Below are 22,937 nucleotides of genomic sequence, written 5' to 3' on the forward strand. Positions count from 1 at the left end.
AGCAGCCGAGCAGCGTAACCACTGGACCACTGCGGTGGCTTGTTTAGAAAGGTTGCGTCCTTATTGGGGACGGACTTTACCAGAACAATCTTCCCCTTTCCCTTTTTACCAAAAAACATAGATAGGTGGACATACATCATGCGCCAGCGTGGACGTTTAGTACTTGCCATACGTTACATGGAGCACTGCTGTGTGACTGGATATTGTTCCTATATAGTTATAACATTCGGGGTCATTACTTGCGTGCTATGATGAAGCGCAGTGTGGTCCAAGGCAAAATCGGTCATTCATGCATGGCCTTCGAAGAGCTAACTCCGACGCAGAGTTGTTGCACACGTTACAAAAGAATAAGAAGAAGAAGAAAAAGAACAAATAAACGATCAGAATTGCATCTAGTTCGTTCAAAAAATGCAGTTTATTACAGCGACCGCTCCAGAAGGGTAACTAAGGAACTATTGAAAAAGTAATCGATTATCTCTACGTTACGGTCGTCTCTCTCGCCTTTGATAAAGGTTACACGAAATACAGTGAGTACGGCGATTTTACACTGTAATGCAGAGAGTCGTATATCAATTTCATCCTTTTTATTATATGTCATGCTATACATGCAGTGCAAAAACAGTCCTTATTAAAGTTTACGCAAAACACATATATTAGGGAAAGTGACGTTATTCAACGAACGAAGCAACTGTTCACGTAGAATTATTCACAGACTTATTTTGTTAACGTTATCGACAAGAAGTACGAGATGTGGTACGTTTTCTTCATGCATACGGTACACGAACGAGCACTGACGACGCAAAATGTGTGTCGACGAGAGCAGGGTTTCTCTATATGGATCTGCAGCTTGCGCGACGATGAGCCATCTATCTGAATTCACTTTGGGAAATACGTTATTGCCTCGTCCCGATCGTCGAAGTATACATACATAGCGTGGCGATCGTTAGAGCTTATATTAACGACCTCCACCGGCTATACTGCAGCGTGCGATGAGTGCTGCGTGTATTCGCGACAATGGCAATAATGCAAGAATGTCATTTAGAGCGCTCAATGAGTGAATTAAAGCCATATTCGGGCTCGTGGTGGGCGTGCACCACGCACGGCGTCGGCACAGTGCCGTATGCGCGTGGACGACCGGTTCTCAATCGAAGTGACGCCGTTTTTTCGAAGCACCTATACCTGCGAGCGTGCCAAGGAAAAATCGAAGCCGGCAATCAGCCACGCGTTTGAAACACGCGAACGATTTTATGCCGGCCCCAAACGAGGACCGAGAAAACAGCGTCGTCTGCCGAAGGCTCGAGTCACGCCATCGTCATCGCGCTGTAATGATTGTATCACAGCCGCAAACTTCGCCGCCATGCTCCTATTGGCTTAATAACACAGCCGTGAGAGCGCCACGCTTGTTCCGCTCAAAATGCGGGCCTGCGTATCGAGTGCACGCCGTGCCGGTGGTCGCCACAGCGAGAGTCACGTTCACGAAGCTGTCGCCACCAGCGGACGATCGGTCTTAACCAGAGGTGGGTTTTGGTGTGCGCTCGGTGTTCACGCCAAGTGCACGTCGCCTCGACTTCCATTGCCACTTTTCGTCGAGGGCCGATAATTACGGGAAAGAGAATAACGCAGGAATTATTTCCAATTCGTTATTTTAGCAGAGCGCGCCAGCCGTGGGGAATTCACTTTTGCCGCTCGTCGCGCTGACGAAGACTGGGTTTGGGAGTAAAGCCACGCGAACCATTGATCAAAGGGCCGTCGTGCATGCGTGGCTTGATTCGATTTTTTATGCCGTAGTGGATCCCCCTGCGTCAAGACGGAAATAAAAGCAACGTAGTTTTGTTCGATTTGGCCGTACGTTTTCGAAGACGCAGTGACATTTTGCTATCTCCCGTGGCGTGCCGGGCATTTAATTTCACCGCGTTCGATTGCTCCTAGTTACGCGGTCATTTTGAGAAGCCGCCGTGTGGTTACACATTGATTGTTGCACCAGGCGTGGGTTTCCATCTCGGAGCTTTGTGTCCGGACGGCGATTATTACCGCGTAATTAATTGCAGGTACGAAGAAAAGAGGTGCGGATTGTTGTACGCCGGGATGGGACGGACTCCTTCTGGAGTCATTATTTCTACAATTCAAAAAAGCGAGCGCGCAGAGTTTGGGCTCGAAGCGCAGTTCTTCTCGCGTGCAGCCGTTCCTGTGATAATCTTAAGGCGAGCGAGTTGTATGTCAAGTGTCCAGCCAAAGCCCATAAGCCTTGCGTGCCATGGAGTTTTTGTATATCCCGTGGGGAAAGAAAATGTCTTGAGGATGTCGGAAGCTGTAGTTTTCGGCATTAAAAGAGAGCATCGATCACAACCGAAAAGGCAGCCTTAGTTATAGAGTTGAGCCAACATAAAAGCATACATTTATGTCATGTCTTACTCTTTCAATACAGAGCTATCAGACTTGTGACGTAATACTGATACAGAAAAAGCCGCTGCAGTTTTGCTGCACTGAAGAGGAGGATGAAGATGACGTGGTTCGCATTGCAAGACAATCACAATCTTGACCACCAGTGCTTAGTGTAAATTTATTGTAAATACTATACTGTGAAAGCTAAACGTACCATTATGTTCGCCCTACTGATGCATTATGCGCCATTAACGCAGACTTCCATGGATAGTTCAAGAATCTTCGTTTGCAAAAGTGATCTCGTGTCCAGCCGCCTTAATGTTGCCAGGAGAGGGTGGAGCTAGATGTCATAGCAAAAACAAGAACGCACGGGTACGCCTACAGCCGCTTAAAAACAACCGTCAACCTTGCTGCGCACCTCCCTGCCTTTCCCTTTACTGCTCTCTCTCTCTTGCAGAGCGATTCATGCGATTTCAATACCAGCCGTTATTTGCGATTACGATTGTTCTACTTAGGCATAAAGGCAGGTTGATTCGATATGATTGCGATGAAATTGATAGAAGAGTGCTGATAAATGACCGCATGCCTTTCGTTGCGATATGTAATGATATGGAGTTTCACGTGGTGACCCAATATTTGCAATCGCCAAAATTCGTGACTGCATCGTGACTCCGCAGGATGACACCACAAATTTTGGCAATTGCAAATTGCAATTTCGGCGATATCAAGTTGGTTGCAAAAATATCACAGATCGCCATAACTGGCGACGTCATCGTGACTCCGCACGATGAGATGACCAATTTCGGCGATCTGTGACGCCATGTTGACGTCACGATGTGTCGCCATCGCTCGCTCGGAGAAGGTCACGTGGGTTTTTGGATGGAGCCTTGCAAGACCTTTGCGAAGCCTCATGGTCTCGCAAAGTCTCGTGCAAGTCTCGCGGTCGAGTGCGCAAGCACTTAAGGCGTTCGCCTTAGAAGATATCTTTAGGCAATACGCGGTGGCGGCACCATGCAACACACCTAGTGGTCGAAAGTATCGAACAAAACCTCTCTATACCATAGCGTGCCACAGCTTCGGTGGCGTGATCGCTCAACTTTCCGAGTTTCGCAGCCGCACCTATCAGTGCGGCTTCGCTGAGTGATCTTATCGGCGCTGTACGCTGTGCCGAACGGGTTGCGTGACGCGCTAATAGACAAGCACAAACAGGCGGCCGGCACGCTCGTCGTCATCGGTGTCGATCTATCGGCCCAGTGCTGTTCTCGATGTCAGTTGTCGCTCGACCGGTCGCCGAGTAGATGGTTAGTGCAAGTTTTCAATTTCTGACTGGGCGTTCTCTCAGTCGGGTGGCATGCCAAGATGCCGCTTGACATCCTGGCATGACAACATGTCGGTTACTACCGCCGCGACATTCCAAACTCTCGGGGACAACTGCACGTGGCGCCATCTCTCGGCGGTGGCAACAGCGCCCTGTCGTAAGTGAATGGGAAATGCGCGTTGAAGTATTTTTTCTTGTGAAGAAATTTGAGTGTGCCAAATATGAACATTGAATCCCTATTTGTTTAGCTTTGTGACGCGAGTGCGCAAATCTTTGATCATTTAGGGGGTTGGGTGAAGACGAAATCGAGGGAACAGCGTGAGAGAAAGAGAGGACGCTTGGTCAGAATAGCACCTCTCCTGACACCTCGCTTTGTGGAAAAGGTTTTCAATGAGCTCGTCGTTGTCATTCTCAGCGCTGATTCCAGTCACTACACTAAACGCTCTGTTGCAAGGCGACTAACTCAACCGTTCGACTTTCTGCCGCGGGGATCGCATTCCGGCTTGAGAAATCAACGATATATTGACGTTTTGGCGCAATTACAGAAGTCCCGTGCTCTCAAAGTTGACCCAGAAACTCGGCGTAACTGAAAGGCACAGCAACTTCAGGAAAAGAAAGAAAAGACTGGTAAATAGGTCTTCCTTCATCATAACACAGCGCACACACACGAACACAGAAGAATAAGGAACCGTCGACACGAGAGGACGCTTGGTCAGTGTTCATGTGTTCGTGTGTGTGCGCTGTGTTGAGATGAAGATTTACGAACTTGCCCAAATAGCCGCCTTACTCATAATAATAATATCTGGGGTTTAACGTCCCAAAACCACGATATGATTATGAGAGACGCCGTAGTGGGGAGCTCCGGAAATTTTGACCACCTGGGATTCTTTAACGTGCACCTAAATCTGAGTACACGAGCCTCAAACATTTTCGCATCCATCGAAAATGCAATCGCGGCGGCCGGGATTCGATCCCGCTACCTTCGGGTCAGCAGTCGAGCGCCATAGCCACTAGACCACCGTGGCAGGGCAGCCACCTTACTCAGGTCTTCCTTCCATTTACATTACTCCCATTGTGATACCGTTTCTAGATAAATGAACCTTGTTACATCCTGGATTTCATTGTGCTTGCCGCTTAAATTAGCGAGAAACAACACACATCTGATCAGTATGACACAGTTTTTTTTATTTATATATGAAAAGACATGAGAACGTAGGCTACATTAGAGTAGGCTATACACTCAAGCGCATATCGCATCTCCAAGGGCACCTTATCATCATAATAATAATTATCAGCCTTTCTTATGTCTACTGCAGGACGAAGGCCTTTCGCAATTTTCTCCGAACCGCACTGTCCTTCGCAAGCTGATTCCATTCTATGCCTTCAAATTTCCTAATTTCGTCGGTCCCCCTAACCCTTTGCCGTCTTCGGCCGCACTTCCCATCTCAAGAGCCCCGCCACGGTGGTCTAGTGGTTGTGGCGCTCGACTGCTGACCCGAAGGTCGCGGGATCGAATCCCGGCCGCGGCGGCTGCATTTTCGATGGAGGCGTAAATGTTTGAGGCCCGTCTACTTCGATTTAGGTGCACGTTAAAGAACCCCAGGTGGTCGAAATTTCCGAAGCCCTCCACTACGGCGTCTCTCATAATCATATCGTGGTTTTGGGACGTTAAACCCCAGATATTATTATTATTATTATTATTATTATCATCCCATCTGAACATTCCATACCGACGTTCTAACTGACCATCGGCTATCTGTCCTTCTCATGACGTGCCCCGCCCAGGTCAGTTCTTTTCTCTTAACATCTTCTAGCATGTCGCCTACCCCTGTTTGTTTTCTGATCCACTCTGCTGGCTTCCTATCGCTTATAGTTAAGCTAATATATTCTAACCTAACCTTACAGCTTGAAGTGCCGCATAGGTACCTCACAGTGCCATCCCTTTTTGTCTATCCGAGCGTGATCACCTTGCCACGAAGTCTGCCGATTCCGCACAGAGTGCTACGCCAGCCGTGCCAATCACGGATCGATGTATTGTGCCGGTGGGCGAGGGCCGCCCAGCGGCTTCGATTCTGTCGATTTGAACGTGGCGTCGTTCACTGAGAGATGTCTCCATTTGACACCATCGTCGCGGTCAGACGCGCTGTCGTCGATGGCGTGTCGCGCGCGTCGCAACCGCTGCGTGGCTGCGCTCTCCCCCTTTCATATACAGCGACCAATAGTGGCGTACCGGCAGAAATGGTCGGCCACGACGTATTCAGCGATCCGGCGTGACCAATGCAGTGATCAATTCCCTACCACCTCCGTGTAAGCGTCGGCTGCTTTGGCGTCAGAATTTCGCTAATCGAAAGAAAGCTAACGGCTCGCTACTGTCTGGCAGGTGAGGAAGAAAATTAATTGACTGCGTAACGGAACTGCGTGTCTTCAATGCGTTTTTTTTTCTCTTTAGAATGCATGTATACGCTTGCGAAACTGCTTGCTTCTATGAAGAATGTCTACAGCGTCATTTGAGATAACATTTCTAATGACCAGGGCCCGCATTTAGAAAACACCCTTACGTTAGCAATTTCGTAAAAGAAAAAATTTGGCCTATCTCATTGTTAGACGTATGTACATCATTAGCGAAAGAAGCATATCGCCAACGACGGAGGGCAGTTGCGAAACAAAACTTTTGCGAATTCGGCCTCCAACATCGCACAAGGTTTGCGTGTGTCGTGAAAGTGAGTTTTCTTTAACCGCGTAAACAGCGCCTGATGATTCTTATAGTAATGCCTGCTTCAATTTTACTTCCTTTGCGGCAGCTGTAGCTCTCAACTTGTTGCACTGAAGGTCGTGACGGAATTTCTTTAGTGTAGTCGTTGGTTGTGTATAACTAGCTTGACGTCCTGAGCCCAAAAACCTCTCGCTTTTGGTTTAGATTTGACGTATATCTATGAAGATACAGTTTTTTTACGAGACACAATGTTACGAAGTGAATGCATCTTGTTTCTCATGCATGCCAGCCTGTGCCACGGCCGGTCTGGAGTGGCCGGGCGTTGCTTCTTCGGAAGGAACGCTCGCGCGCCTCTCCAGTCCGGTCGTGCCTAGACGTTCACACTTGCGGGCGAGCGTGCGCACGCCTGCTTTGCCGCCTCACTCCGCTTTGCGCAACTTTTGCGAGCACTTCGACAGTGTCTGTTGACACGACGCCTCTTCATTCAAGGTGCACGCGAGCGCACCGTGGTGTTGTCAGAGCGCGTGTGACGGTGATGTTACGGATGCCCTGATTATCGCAATGTGAGGTGCTTTCGTTACACTCATTGCGGCACTTTTCACTAAGACTCGACGCTCGGCAATGTTTCGTCAGGGATCCCAACTAGGACAAATCGTGGGACCACTGTTTCAGTGAAAGTGATGGGCTGTCAGTGACAACGGTATAAGCATGGTGTATACAGTGGCAGAACGTCGCAAATGCACTCGTTGACCTTATGCGTGCTTAGCTGAAGGTTGAGCTCAGTTACGCTAAGTAGGCGACGCAGATATTAAGCCAGAAGCCTAACACAGCCCTCTTTGTTTCTAAGCACCTCGATGACGGCTAGTTTGTGCATTGCGGCGGCGTGAGGCTATAGTAGCTCTTCTCATAGGTAGGGCACCCACATACGGACACTGCGTCCGTCTCGTGTTTGCGTGCTAGTGTCCCTGTTTGCGCCACGAAAGCAGCGCAACTCAAAACAGCAATAATATCTTATGAGATTTTGCTTGTCGAAACCACGATATGATTACGAGGCACGCCGTAGTGAGGGACCCCTCATTAATTTCGACCACCTGGGGTTCATTAACGTGCACCTAAATCTAAGCACACCTGTGTTCTTTGCATTTCGCCTCCACCGTGATGCGGCCACGGCGATCGGGAATCGAACCCGCGCCCTCGATCATAGCAGCGCGACATTTTACCTGATAAGCTACTACGACGGGTTGCAACTTAACCCGCTCAGTCACCGTACCTGGACAACGTTAACTTTATTGCGCGTAACCTACATGTGAACATTTCTGTAACCCCCAACCCCGTTCAGGGTAGTAAACTAGAAACACGCATTTGGTTAACCTACCAGTCCTTTCTCTCTCTCTCTCTCTCTACAGAAAGTGCATGGCAGAATGAGATGTGTGAACCAACTGCCTATACACGGGGTTTGTCTTTACCATATACGTCACGTACTAATATCTCATAAGTATTTTACAGAATTTCTATATACGCACTTTACACGTAGGTAAGTGTATGCAGACAGTTTTCTTACGAACCGGCTGCGCTTGCTTCATTGCAGAAGGAACTGGACGTGACGGCCACCGAACTGGTAGACAGACAAGACGCGAGCGATGCAGCCAGGTCCCGGCTCGTGCAACTCTGCCGGGAATTCAAGAAGACAGCGCCCCACGTAAGTTTCGTGAGCCTTGTAGGCGCTTTTAGGGGCATTGGACATCAACAACCAATGCATGGTCTACTGATATATATATATATATATATATATATATATATATATATATATATATATATATATATATATTTCATGGCACCAAAGGTTACGTAACCCTTACTGTTTTGTTGGTGCAGTCACGAGCAAAATTTTAGAACCTGTTTCATAAATCTTTTTTTCGCAGCAGTGCCATGTGAAACTGTGTCAATATATAAAAATATGTATCAATATATATATATATATATATATATATATATATATATATATATATATATATATATATATATATATATATATACAAAGAATTGGTAAGGTCACAAAAGAACGTCGAATGCACCAACCCAACCGTTTTCATGCGTATGCGTCCACCGCAGCGCTGTTCGTTTAGTTGTTAGAGATACAAAACGGCAAAACAGCCCAATATGGCGGCACCGAAACCCATCCGTAAAATCGTCTATTGGATCTGTTCAACAGGCTTTTTCAAGTATAAGTCCTGCTATCTCGGCTGCAAAAAAAAAATAATAATAATAAGAAACACAAGAAAGAAAGAAAGAAAAAGCGGCTTTCTTGATCTCCAAACTTTTATTCGCGACTGTACATCGGGCACATGTACTACACTTCGTTGTTCATGAACACACTGGTTGTTCTGCCTGCATGGAGGCGTGGTGCTCCCGGCACCGCGGTTGTTCCCAGTATGCAGACCCTCCCCGCGGAGCTCACCGTCTCGAAAGAAGAGGCCGCGACCCTACAAAAGAGGCCCCTCCGACAGCGTTGCCCGAAAGGCCCCCGAAAGCTCGCTTGCTTTTCTGCAGCCTTCTTCGCTGAGCTCGTATACAGAAGAAATTTGCGTCATCAACCTGAGCGACGTTATTGTCTTTCGCGAGACCCAGGCTCGAGGCCTGAGTGGCACTGTGGCCGGATATTGAAGGCAGCCAACTCGCCCCTCGCGCACGAGTCTTGGGGGCCAGTCTTCTTGCTCTTTCGAGTGTTCTTGCACAAGAGAGACAGCGCGGCTCACCTGCTGTTTAGATTGGGAACATAATGCCATCGTTTCTCTTTTGTTTTCGGCCCGAGGAGCTTCGGAGAAGCGCTCCTTCCTGTTTGTTTACTCGACCACGCGCTGTGTGCCAGCGCGATGGGACCGGCGGCCTTTCCGAAATCGCGTGGCGCGTATAATGACGCCTTTATTAAAAATATCCTTTACTCGCACCTTTCTTTTTCGCTCAGGATTCGACTGACACCTGTCAGAAGGGCATTCAGAAAGAGAAAAGCAGTTCGAAGAGTGCCCGAGCAGGCAAAAAGCAGCCACCTTCCCCGCGCTTCTAGAGGCCTCAAGCAGTTCATACGCTGTCTTTAAATGTTTCGCTTTAGGCGAGGCTCGCTTTATTAACGAGCCTCTTCAAAGTTGGCTCGAGTGAACGAGGCGCGTTCTTTTTTGCCCTGCTGCTTTTCACCTCTGCGGCGCAGGAGCCGTGCCTTAATTTGTTTTTGAATATTTTTACTATTACTCCGCATCTCCCGTTCTCTCTCATATTGCCAGTAAGTTCGAGGAGCAGCTGTTATCGCTGTAGGCGGCACCGTTGCTGGAGGAAAGCAAAAGAAAAAGAAAGTTACATATTTACCTTCTCTGAAGTATTGGACGTAATATCGCGCACTTTAAGGCTCAGCTCGAAGGTGTTTTTGTGTGCCTTAGCTTTTTTTCTCGTAACGCCTAGCCCCAAATTACTGTTTTGTCTTTACGCTTCAGTAGAAACGCTTATGCCACTTACGCGAAGGACCCTTTTGCTTCGTAATACAGACCCATATATTTCTTAAGAGCGGGAATGTGCTCACGGAGTTCGTGATCAGCGTCACAATGCTTTTGGTTATGAAACAACAACAACAAAAGATGAAAACATATCGATAAATATTCGACGGTCTTTAGCCGTCGGTACTGTCATCGCAGCTTACCCATAACGCGAAGACTGATGGCGTAATTGTCCTCAAAACTTTTGTGCCAGGCTACGACTTAGAAAAAAAAAAGGGGGGGGGGGGGGGGGGCACTGGGAATGACAAGAACAAGTATAAAACGTCAGATTTGCATTAACAAATGTGCTTCTAATTTTTTGTCCGTAACTGCTGATGAAATTTTATAACCCGCGCGATGTCGAAAACATGACATTATCCTAAGCAGAAGCTCAATAGGCAGTAGAAGGTCGAATTATGCATGCTGAGCAAGGTCACAGTCTGAATTTTTTTTCTTTCAATTCAGGCATTGAAACTGCGTCTTTTTTTAACACGATGTATCAGAAAGAATACAGAGGCCTTAAATGTTTATAAATGACTGCCATATTTATCTGTGCATGTTGCGATTCGTATAAACATTCATTTAAAGCAACATAGGTAACATTGATCATCGTGACACACAGAGATAACAGCCGCAGGTAGTGAGGACGCGTTCTCGGGTCATCCGCAGTTTCTGCTACCTCGCTGAAAAGTGTCACCTCATTTGCATTTCAGCACTGTGTTGAGTGTGCGTGTCTTCCTCTGTTTTTTTTTCTTTTTTACATATTGCAGTAGAGCTGTCATGGTTGAGCTTTGCCGTGTGTTGTATAGATCGTCATGAACCGGCACGCGCTCATGACCGCGCAGGCATTCTGTACACATGGTTAACAAGGGAAGCTGCCCACCAGCTCTGCTGCGTGACCCAGCCTTGCGCGACGTAGTGCAAGCTGCGCTCATTTTTATTATTAAGCGTGTGTGTAGGAGAGGTGGTTGGCATCATGTTCGATGCCCGTTACTTCTCCACTCTTCACCAAACTACGCATAGAACATATATGGCAATAGCTGTGCGTGGGGGCGAAGGAAGGTGGCGGTGCCATGTGAAGGGGCCACCATGGGTGTTTCGCAATGCATTATTCTTGCGAGCGGAGGACGCGAGTTACCGTCTTAATGGAGCTGCCTTCAAGATGCCGAAATTTCCGCGTATTCATAACGAATCCTGGCTTGCTATAATTCACAATAACCGCCGGTCTGGTGCTCTCTTGGATAATGATTCAAGTAGTCTTGTATTGAATTCTGAAGTTTTACATGTCAAAAGTAGGCTATCTTTATGAAGCACGTACTTCTTAGCGAGAGACTCCGGATTTTCCTTGACCACCTGAAGTTCCTTAACGTGTGCTGTAATCAAAGTACACGACCCTTCTTGCTTTTCACTTCCATCGAAATGTGTCCTCTGCAGCTAAGAGTCGAACTTGAACATTGTGCGTAGCGGCGAATGGTCCTCTTTAACGTATTCAGTATACCACCAACAGCGGATTGATTGATTGATTGATTGATTGATTGATTGATTGATTGATTGATTGATTGATTGATTGATTGATTGCAAATGGTTCTCTTTTCCATAAAACATACTTCGTATTGTTTCTCTTTCATGAAAGTGATTGCATTCCACGCCAGCACACAACGGCGTACCCGGCGATATTGGATTGGTAAAAATAAAACGCCTTTCCCACGTGTTTCAACGTGCGTTTCCACTCAAGCGTAAACATCTACTCCCTTGTCATTACGACTCTTACGGTTTGCGCAGAATGTTAGTTAAGCTATGTTTTTTCTATAAATGAATTATCGTTTCAGTGGTCCAGGCTATGAATATTATCCGACTGAACTTATCGTTTTCGTCTCTTTGTCTTTTACAAGGAAGTTGCACTAAACGACAGCTTAATATTGAAGAGACGGATGGGGTGCGAGCTAATTTATACCACGAAACTTCTCTAACTCTCTCTAGAAAGCCGCGGTATCCGCGGTCCCGTCTGTGGCATTGCGCCGTTCTTCGAGCGCACGTCAAGCGCAAATGCGCCGGCGTTTCGCTGAGCTGAGCTGCCTGCATCTAGACGACAATTACTCCTTGCTGCGCAGACATATCGCGTCGTCCCTACCACAGGCACTCACGCCGGCGTACATCACGAAAGACCATGGATCACTGTCAAGCGCATACAAAATTGTCGCAATGGAAACTTCCATCGGTGTATTCAAAAGCGGCAAAAAACTAAACGAAAAAGAAAAACTAAATTCCTTCTGGTCTCCCCGAGCTGGCGCCAGTGGTTTGAGTCTCATTCGAAACGAACCGGTGCGCACTATTTATAAGCCAGTCAAAGGAAGGGGAGAGAGAAAGGCACAAGGTCTGGCCGTGTATTCGATTCGTTTTCTACCTCGCGGCAAAGAGATGGCGGCCGCGCATTCGTTGGCCCGAAAATACGTCGCAGTGCTGCAGCAAGATGAAAGCGCCAGGTAGTGTATAGCATATAGAGACGGGCGCACAAGGCGGACGCCTTTTCCGGGATCCCGCGGCCCGTGCGCCTTCGCACAGAGAGAAGCCACGGGCGCGCGCAAATTCACCAAAGCTTGTCTCGGCCAGGAAATCCGCGCCGAGTGCTGCTTCAGAGCGGCGTTCCTCGCCGTTGGGGACGTCGTTCATTAGCGGAGACAAATTGAGGCAGCTGCGCTAGCGGGCGCCGCCGCCGTCGGCGTGGATTTCTTGGCAGCGGCGCCGCATCGCCAAATTAAACGTCTCGGCCGCCTCTCTCGGATAACGGCCGAGGCGCCACCTTCCGGGATTCGACTCGGCCAAGTTTGGCTCCATTGGGAGGGCTGAACAACGGCCGAAGCTTCAGCGACACCTTCGAGGTGTTACGTGGCTGGCGTTGGCTGTCTGAACAACAGGAGGCTGCTATCATGTCGCGCGCGGCCCTGAGTGACTCGGCTCGCATACCTAGCTCCCGCACCTCTGCTCTGCTGGCGATCTACAGACTAGCACTACGAGGCGATAACTGCGACGGAGTGAGGCACGCGCTCGGCCTGCATGTGACCACATGGTTGAGTTTCTGTCCGTGTTCTTTCGCAACCAAATCCATCAGGTGACCGATAAATCCCTACTCAATGGGCTTTGTCTGTTTAAACAATGCCTCTATTTTGAGCTCCATTCCTTTATTTAGTGCTTAGCGTTCCCTACTGTCCTTTCGAGAACGCTATTACACGACGATACGCACATGCCTCATGTCGTCTAAGAGTACCAGAAGCAAAGAGTTAAACAAGATGTATATGCATAAGACAGATGATGACCGTTGTTTGCAAATAAGAACAGTTGGCTGTGTGTGACTGAAACAGTTATGTACAAGCGCCTGTACCAGAGGTGAGAAGGAAAAGATAGACTCTTCACGTATTTGTGTGCGCGGTGTCAACGAGGCAAGCGCTAGTGCATTTCGCGCTTCAAGATTGCCGAGATGTCTTTATTTGATTTTTTTTGGACGTGGGTGTTTTCTCGCGCAGTCATGACATACAGACGCGTATCCTAAAATTCTGATATTAAATGTAATGTACAAGTGAATTTTGCTGATGCATAATGTGATTTCGACTGCATTGTAACGATGGACAATGTAATACATTCTTTAGGGGCGAAGCTCCTCAGGGTGTGGGCCTGTCCCTCCTTTGTAGTATGCAGTAGTAGGTAGCCACGCATAGTGGGATGTATCCACTCCATGTGATAAAGATGACGATGGCGACTGATGACCATGAGCGTTCCAGTATAGTGGAATGTACCCACTACACGTGATAACGATGACGCTGATGATCATGAAGTATAAGCGCGTTCCAGACGACACATTCTCTTTCTGCCATGAATGAAAACGATCGTGAACGCGCTCTCGCCCTCGAAAGGCAAAGCGGCAACGCCGACAACAAACGTTCCCCTGAGATTAACGTCATATATGAGGACCCCCGCGTTTGTGTGTCAGGTCTTTGTATGATGATCGAGTGGGCAAAAGTTACGGGGATTGACGGTTTACCAGATTACCTCCGGAGCTTCGCCCACTCATCATCATTCACTTCGTGGATATGGCGTTATATTTTTACAGTTTATCGTTCTTTAACATTTAATATAACCCCTTACTGCCAAAATCACAGATCGAATGCATAGTCATGTCGTAACTGCTTCTTACATCATCATCATCATCATCATCATCATCAACAACAACAACAAGTGCCACTACTACTACGACTACAACAAAAGCAACTGCAGCATAAAGAAAACACTCACAGGCAGTAACAAGTCACCGTAAAGAGTTCGGCACCTCGGAGCTGCGGGCTCACTTGTATCGATAAACAAAAGGAAGCGTGTCGACTCTCTTCCGCCTCTTCTTTTTTTCTTTTCTGCCGAACACTAAAGCACCGAGGAGAAGCCAATGACGCGCGTATACCGCGTAACGGTGGTTGCGGCTTCTGCCCGAACGCGATAGCGAGCAACCGCAGCAGGAGTCTCGCGCGGCTGCCTCCGGTAAACGACGCACACAAGAGCGAGAAGTATAGGTCGGTAGTAGAAAAGGAAGCGCTGTTTGGAACGCGGAACCGATGTTCCGCGGCCGTAGCCATTTGTAGCCATCACCGGTGTAGCTATGGTTGGTGCTCGGAATCGCTTCCCCACGTGCGCGACACTCGTCCACCTAGTGGCCACTTGGCCTCCCTGGGGTCTCCACTACCCTCCATCACTTGCTGGCCTCTTGCTTGTTTTTTTTTTCTCTCTCTCTCTCTTTCCTGCCACAGTGTGCTATTCTCGGGGAGCATCCTTTTCTCTTTCCCCCGCTTGTGGGCCTCCGAACGGTGTACATTGAGCGTTATCGGACTGCCGGAAATGTAGACACAACTCTCCTCTTCATTGCCTATAAGCTGTGAACGGCGATCGACTCACCGACCAAACGCCCCCTTTCGTTTCCCGCCCCTTTCCAGGCGCCCGGAGAAGAAAAAAGAAGGGCAGTCACGGCGTTTTGCCGGCTATGCCGAATCGCGCGGCCGAGCGTGAGGCATTCACAATGAAGGGGATGATTCAACCGCGACAAGCAGGTTGGGGTTTTGCGGGAAGTGGCCTCTTACGCCCTATATACTCAACAGCTGGGTGCCAATAAACAACTGCTCTGCAAAGAAACAAAAACATGCAGTTCATAGTGAAGGCGAAAGGAAGAGAGGAAAGGTTCGCACATCCCTGTCGGGTCCGTGACGGAAATGCTTGGTGGGATAGGAGGAGAGAGTGTCCCCGGCGGGTCCAGTAAATAATCGGGATAAGGCGCCCGAAAGCAACCTTGTATAAAGTGCGAGAGCGCAAAGGAAAACACCGTACGTGCCACGAAAAATATAGACTCTCCGGGGCGCGGGCAGTCGAGCGAGTGAGTGCGCGGGCGTTCAAGGCGATAGATGTCGTACGTTTCCTATATAACTGCCCTCCCTTCTCCCCTCCACACGTCCACGTTCTCGATGCCGTGCGGTTTCTTTTTCTTTCTTTTTTTCTTGCACTTACGCACTTCGTATATACCACGCTCTATAGTCTTGTTGGTCGTTCGAACCACGGGTGTTGAAGGCACAGCGGCTTTCCGAGTTCGAGTTTTGTCGGGCTTTTTTTCTTTCTCCCTCTTTTTCTCTATACTCTCGAGACGTGGTTTGTCGTCGGGTGCCTCTTGAGTGACGCTCAGACGGAGCGTTGAACCGGAAGGTCCAAAGAGCACCGTGCACCCGCTGGAAGAAAGAAATGCGTAGCGCGTTGCCGGCGCTATACCGCTGCTGCCGGGGAGATTTCTGGAAATTTATAGCCGCCGCATCGGAGAAAACGCTGAAAGTGAAAGCGAGCCAGAGAGAGGGAGAGTTCGAGCCGCGAGCCTGGAGAGCACGTCGGCAGTTGTGTGCAGTGAATAAGCACATTTCGTTGCGCGTTTCCATACCCTACAGAGCGCACCAGCGCTACTTCCTGTTCCGTCCCATGCGGAAGAATCACGTGACCTGAGAAGAAACGTCACGCATGACGTCTATAGTTCTGCCAGTAGGGATTCTGGCAAAATAGTGAGAACCGCGAAGAGACACGGCGATACTAGCCGTGGCGTAGCCAGGGGGTGGCACACAGGGCCCGTGCCCCCCCCCCCCCTCTCCCCCGCTCACCCCCGACACTCGACCACATCTGCCTGCCCGGCCTCCACTTCAGATCAAGGAGGTGCCCCCCCCCCCCCCCCCGTAACAGTTTTGCCTGCGCCCCTGGTTACCAACCCTCCAGTGGCACGGGCCAACCATTGACACTGGCAAAATACTGATGATTACGCAACGCCAGGCGGAACCTTTCCCTTTTATTCACATTTTTGGCGTGGGTATGACGTCATATGGGACGTTTCTGCTAAGGTCACGTGACTATCCCGCAATCACGGCGACCGGCAGTTACACTGCTGCCATCTTTAGGGCACGGAAATACGTCATTTTGTTGGCTGCCTCGTTAGGTTTGCGTCAGGCGCACGTCGAAGAGCGATGTCAGAGGTCGCGTAGTATCGAACGAGGTGCTGACCTACAGGGGCACCCAACTAGCTACGGTTTTAATTCTACATCGTGACCATGGAAAAGCTGATATGTAGAAAACAATGGAGTTAATATACAACGAAATCCCTGTTGTGCAGCTCTAGCTCTCGGATTTTAGCCAGCGGGCCCCAGGCGCTGTGCTTAGTCGGGTACGTATTCGATCGGCTCAGCGTATACATCGCATCTTGGTGTGTTCTCGAGTACAAACAGTCAGCTCACCTTTCTCCTGGGCTTTCGCGACTAGATTGTCCGAAGCCACACGTTCCGAAGTAAGTGCGCTCGAATATAACGACATTTCGTGTCTACAAGCTTGTTAACTTCGCACAGTTTCGCACATTGCAGAGCTCGAAACAGCTTGGTGATGTTGTTCGTGTCTGTCACTTAATACCTCGTTGCCACCTGTGTGTGTGGTATGTGTGAGAGAGGAGCAGCAGTCTTCAGATCGCCATGAAATGTGACAGTGCTTACGCGATAATCAGTAACGTAGCTTTCTGGGCTAGTTGGTTCAGAGTAATCGGATGACGAAACCAGCGAAAGACCTCACGAAGACAGCGAAAAAGAACCAGACAGGAACAGCGCTGGTCCTATCTGGTTCTTTTTCTTAGCTGTCTTCGTGCGGTCATCTCATTAACAAAAAAGAAAAAGGAAAAAAAGATCAAAATTGCCCAAACATTTCTTTCTTTACTATAAATTATCTTTTTCGCATATTCATTTTATTTTATTTTTTCACAAAGTCTACTGCCGCACACTTCGTGGCCGATCGCCCGTAGTGGTTTCCCTAAGGAACCAACCAACCAACCAACCTTTGCTGTTTTCATCTTCAGATTGCGATAACCAGACACAAATCTGCTGTCTCTCGCGCCCTGCCGCGAAAGTACTCCTCTAACTGTACCCGGCGGTTTCTAGAGTACACTGCAGACAGAGGGACGAGGAGTAGTAGTAGTAGTAGTAGTAGTAGTAGTAGTAGTAGTAGTAGTAGTAGTAGTAGTAATAATAATAATAATAATAATAATAATAATAATAATAATAATAATAATAATAATAATAATAATAATAATAATAATAATAATAATAATAATAATAATAATAATAATAATAATAATTGTTGGGGTTTTACGTTACAAAACCGCGATATGATTATGAGGGACGCCGTACTGGAGGGCTCAGGAAAGTTAGACCACCTAGGGTTCTTCAACGTGCACCTAAATCTAAGCACAAGGCCTCTGGCATTTTGCTTCCATAGAAAAGCGGCCGGGATTCGATTCCATCCCCTTCGGGTCAGCAGCCAAGCACGATAACCACTAGACCACCGATGCGTTTAGGAGGAGTTATCTGTTTCGTCGGAGGCGTTTTGTCACCGCAGCAGTGGTCAGCAGGAAACACAGCACAAGACGGCCATCACGTAGTGTTCAGGGGCGCGTCGCGGTGGCTCTGTCTTGACTGTGTTTGGAGGCTCCAGAATACGACAAGTTCTTTCGTTCCTGTCGCGTCAGTCAACGTCTGAGCAGGTTGATTTTCAGTGTTTTAAGGAGTAATCTGAATGCTATATTATGAAACACAAGCGTTTTATATTTAATTTAAAGGAGGTATATTATTTTCCAACTGCTGCGCCATAGAACAAACGCTGTGCAATTAGAAAAATGGCGGAAATAACGCAAGGATTCTACTAGTATAGTATGTTCCAATATTGTTCTTTCTCGCACTTCGATCATCCGGTCACGAACGGCAGTTAATAAGAAAGGAAAATGATCTAGCGGTATGAATCCGTACCTTATACGGGCTCTGTGCTCGTCGCTCTATAAATTATTTGAGAATACAATGTGACACACGACTGCAGTACTTCATTTCGAGATATCGCAGCAATCGCAATGAATTTCTAAATCTCATTCCGTTTCTATAACTCGGGCTTCAGTTGACTGGTTTCTCACCTCTAGGAGTTTCAAAACAAGCCCTTTTTTTATTTCCAATCGCGAGTGAATGGACCAGATAAAACAAACTTAAATGTAACGGAAGCGCTTCAAAAGTGCGAATGGGGAATTCGCGCTTCACAATAATCGTGCTGCTCCTTGTTCGATAACCCACTCCTATTCAGGAACCGCACCCGCGCTATAGTTTCCTTTTTTATTATTATTTTTTTTTCGCGCCACAAGCACGGGTCGCTCCACGTCTCGTATCTGGCGGGGCGTGCAAAAACTCAGACGCGCGTGTCTTGCTTCCTGCATCGTGGGACTTGGCGCACCGCTTCCGTTTTTCGTTGTGGATGGGAGGTCGAGGTGGGAAGAAGACGAAGAAAGGGCCTCGGGCTGCCACCACGCCAATGTGTGCCCGCGCACACATACGAGCGAATGCCTGCCTCGGACAATTACAAGAACGTCGCTGTGTGTGTGTGCGCGCGCCGACGAACCAAAGCAGCAGAGAAAAGCGGGGGCGCGAGGTCGGTCTCGCTCGGAGGCTCTCAGAACACGAGAGAAGTAAAAAAGGACGGGGAAAAATAAAGCTAAACGGGAGGCGTTTTATTGCAACCCTCTCTCCTTCGCTAACTTCCTCACTAGCGCTCCGTCGTCTCTGTGAGGTGTACGCATTTTGAAAAGAACTTCGTTTCGAAAAGAAGAACGAGACGAAGAAAAAAGCATTGAATGCGAACGTAGTAGTTGAGAAGGACGGAATTAAGCGAGAAGGTTGGGAATTTCCGCTCGAAGAGGCCTTAAATACTGCGCATTGCGATACGAAAGCGCGAGAACTACGCGCGTGCGAGAGAGCGAAAGGAAATTAAAAAAAAATGAGAAAGAACGGCGCTCATACACAAGAACGCACGTACACATCCGCAAGAAAGCTAAGAAAATTCAAGACATCGGGTAAATACTTGGCGAGCCCGTTACGAACGGTGAGATGGGATTCAAAAAGGAAACGGTTTGTATTCGACTCGTTTCCTTGTCGCGCAAGCCAGAGCTATCCTCGCACACAGGAAGAAGGGCAAGGGTGTTTGTTGAGAAGAAACCGCAATCGAGGTGCGTGCCTTTGAGGGGAAGGGCAAACGGGAGAGGGAGGTGGACGAACGTTGAACGCCGCATCCGTGCAGTGTGATCGTTCGCTCGCGTCTTCGGCACGCCAGGAAAACAGAACGAGTAGGAGGCAGATAAAAAGAAAGCGTACGAAGCGCCACCTAGCGAAACGAACGTTTTGTCACCTCCGCTGTCGACAATGGCTCCATCAGCTTTCTTCGTGCTCCTCTTTTTCTGTGCGCGGCACTCTCGCTTTCATAGGCAAATTTTCTCTGAATGTCATCGCCGTGATCGAGGTGGTGAGATTCCCTTGAATTATTTAACTTGCTTTCATCCACGGCCGTTTCGGTCTTTGCTTTGCCGGGGCTCCCTCTTCCTCCTATGCTCTTAACCTTTCGTTCACGCTCCTTTTAAAGACCCCCTTCTGCCGTGAGCTTTCCTCTTTTTTTTTTTCCTTCTCACTGAGTGAACCCTTTTTTCAGGAAATAGAAGCAAGGCGAGCGCTCACAATTTTCGCCAGACGTGGCAGTCGGGTCGAAAATTATTCCGAATCAGTGCGGCGACCGCCGCCGGTGCAGTGCGGAGTGTGTGCGGTGAACACGCTCGTCGTGTCGTGATGAGACTTTTTCGATAACAAAGCGCACCGCACCGCCTCTGGCTTCGCGCGTTGCGCACGGAGGCTTGCTGCGCGGCGAAACGGAAAGGACGTGGCTTGTCGGTGGCCGGAGTTAAAAAGAAAAGCATAAGGGTCGCGAGAGCGAGGAATTCTAGGCCGGGCATAATCGCTCGGGGGCGCAAGACTTTTGCGGGATGCGAAAGGAAAAGCTCCAGGAGGGGAGGAGATACAAAAAGGAATGATCGGTTGCGACTCGGTAAGGTGGAAAAGTTGAACGAAATGTAAGCTAAAAAGGGAGAAAACGGCACGGGGTGGTCGTGTTGGTGCCACTGGCACGGTGCGGCACCGCGGGGTGTGGGTGCACAAAGGGCCCAGTCGGCCATCACGTCATTAACGAGTGCGCAATGTGGAAAATATGGCGCGCACGCTTCGACCCGGTTTTTTTTCTTTAAGCGCCTGATCCACCTCTACAACGGCGGTAAAGGGAAAAAAGAAATGAAAATCTTTGATGCCATCAGCATCGCAAGGAATCCACGTAGCAAGTGCACGGTATAGGGCGTCAAGCCCGTGCCCGCTCACATTCATCGACGCTCGGCGCAGACAGCGGCCGGGTTACTGTGTTCTCGAGAGCTCTCGTTTTTGTCGAGTTCTCTCGTACACTTCCAAGTCTATGTCTCTCGTGGTTACGGGAGCACTGAAATGTCGTACGCCTCGGCACTTGCGCTCACTCTGTATATAAAGAACAAATGCAGTCAAACAGAGTCTATAGTTGTTTATATATATAGTTGGTCTGTAAATAAATATAGCTGTACAGTTATAGTTATAGCTGGTCTATAGTTGTTTACATGACTCAGCCGTTGTGTAAGCATTACGGGCGAAAGTGCGCTCGTAGGCTCGACGGCCCGCAACGATGTCGCATAAGGTGTCCGGGAAATGAAATTTCGATGCTGGTTAGAAAACAGAGATCTATCCAAACTTGACTGATCTCTCCCCGCACCTGTTCTTGTCCAGTCATCCATATAGTGCCATCATTGACGGTATAATTACTAAGGAGCGAAAAATGGAGACGAAGAAATACACAGCGACAGGACGGACGCTTCTTCGTTTCCGCCTTTTTCGCGTCCTAGTACTTGTGCCATTATGTCGGAGCAACTATAGCTTAAACAAAAACTATGTCATACATAAGCACAGACTTACTTTGATTGTGTAAAAGTGAACGAATCGGTCAGTGATCTAATATTGCCACGAAAAGGGCATCTGTCTAATCGACTCTTAGCTCAAAAAGTTTCGTTTCCTGAGCCTTTCGCAAAACGGTCGTATTGTTGAGGCGACATGGTTCTCGCTAAGCGTTCTGCGAATGAATAAAACCCGAGGTTTGTGACAGCTGGTCGTATAGAAAGTTCGCGAAGTTCCTTTTTTAACGCACTGGCCATTACCACGGAGCTAAAGCTCATTCGTTATTCTCCCGTTTCAAAGAAAAAGCTTGCAAATGTTCTATGTATACGCGCTCACTTATGCGTCTCCATTCACGGGCAAGGCGGATTATTTCAGCGTACATTTGACTAACCTGCATTGCAGACACGAAGGCGGAGGTGAGAGGCTGCAGAGGAGCAAGAAAATGTAAGCACGTCGTATGGCTAAGGTCATTACACCTCAGGAATTTCTCCACACTCCCTTTGTAGTCCACCGTGTTTTGTGGGAGCCCGCGTGTTAGCGCATCCGCTTCTTTGTGCTCCGAGCTGTAGTGAATCTACGCTTAGTGGCGACATGGTCCAGGCCGCGTTAGCGGGGTGCTTCACTTTCGTCTTCTCCCTTTTGTTGGTTTGCTTTGTTTCGCGCCGTTATCCCTCGTTACTATATACCGGCCGTGCGTCTCCTGTCGCTACCCTGGCGCGCCTGTGAAGCCGTTAGCCGGCGCAGAGCAGTGCGGCCTTAATTTTCTGCGCCGCTAATCTCAAAGAGCGCCGAGCCGGCCGCACCATCCATCGCTTCATCTCGCTTGTCTTAGCGCTGCGCGCCGCTCGAGCGCTGCGGAGTCAGCCAGCGGAAAGAGACAGCGCTGCTGAAGCTGGGCCCGAGCGTCGGAATTTATTGCTGTCGGAACGACATCGCCACCAACACGAGTTAGTTTTGTTTCTGACCGTTGGAAAAGAAAAAAAAATAAACAACGTAAAGTCATAAACGAAGAAGCCGCGATAAAAAGAATACACAAATATACCGCGCCGCACAAAGCTTGTAGCGAGTGTTCTTTACTTTTCGCTCCCAGCGATGTTACACCCACCGTAAACGTCCGACGAAGGACAGTAACTCACTCAGCGCGAAAGAATTCAGGCACAACAGCGAAATGAACGCGCGCCGGAGCCGTGGACGGGAACTAACGAAAGGACGTTGAGTACGTAACTTCGAGCAGCGACGAGTGCACATATATAAAGACTGGTGAGAAAACGGGGCTCAAAGGAAGCGTGCCACTGACTGCCGGTTGTCGGAACGCAACGTCGAAGCTGCAGCGGACAAGGGGGCGAAGAATGGAGTGGTATATCGTTTCCGCCAGGCGAACGCGCCCATAAGCCGAGGCATAACCGCACGCGTGGTTGTCCAGAGCACGGCTCTTAAATGTCCTCCCTCCCCGATTTAGTTTGGCTTTATTGTTGCCCATGCGAACCTTTCATGGCAGGTGTTGTATATATGGACACTCTAAAAGGCGCTCGGAGAGTGCGCGTGCCTGGGCACCTTTATATAACTGCTCATAGCCTGTTGATTTGCCGGCCACATCAGGAGGTTATACGCTCCACCTCAACAAAAGGGAG

General features: G+C 48.7%; 1 protein-coding gene across 1 annotated transcript in view; it reads left to right on the forward strand.

Moving 5' to 3' along the window:
• LOC119389488 (homeobox protein cut) overlaps nt 1–22,937 on the forward strand; it is a 632,893-nt gene that overhangs the window by 101,948 nt on the left and 508,008 nt on the right. Inside the window, exon 2 of the mRNA XM_037656780.2 lies at nt 8,002–8,112. The gene's annotated coding sequence lies outside the window, so the exon portion shown is untranslated. The remainder of the gene's footprint in view (nt 1–8,001; nt 8,113–22,937) is intronic.

The sequence above is a fragment of the Rhipicephalus sanguineus genome, chromosome 4, assembly GCF_013339695.2.
Source record: "Rhipicephalus sanguineus isolate Rsan-2018 chromosome 4, BIME_Rsan_1.4, whole genome shotgun sequence".
Classification (NCBI taxonomy): Eukaryota; Metazoa; Arthropoda; class Arachnida; order Ixodida; family Ixodidae; genus Rhipicephalus; species Rhipicephalus sanguineus.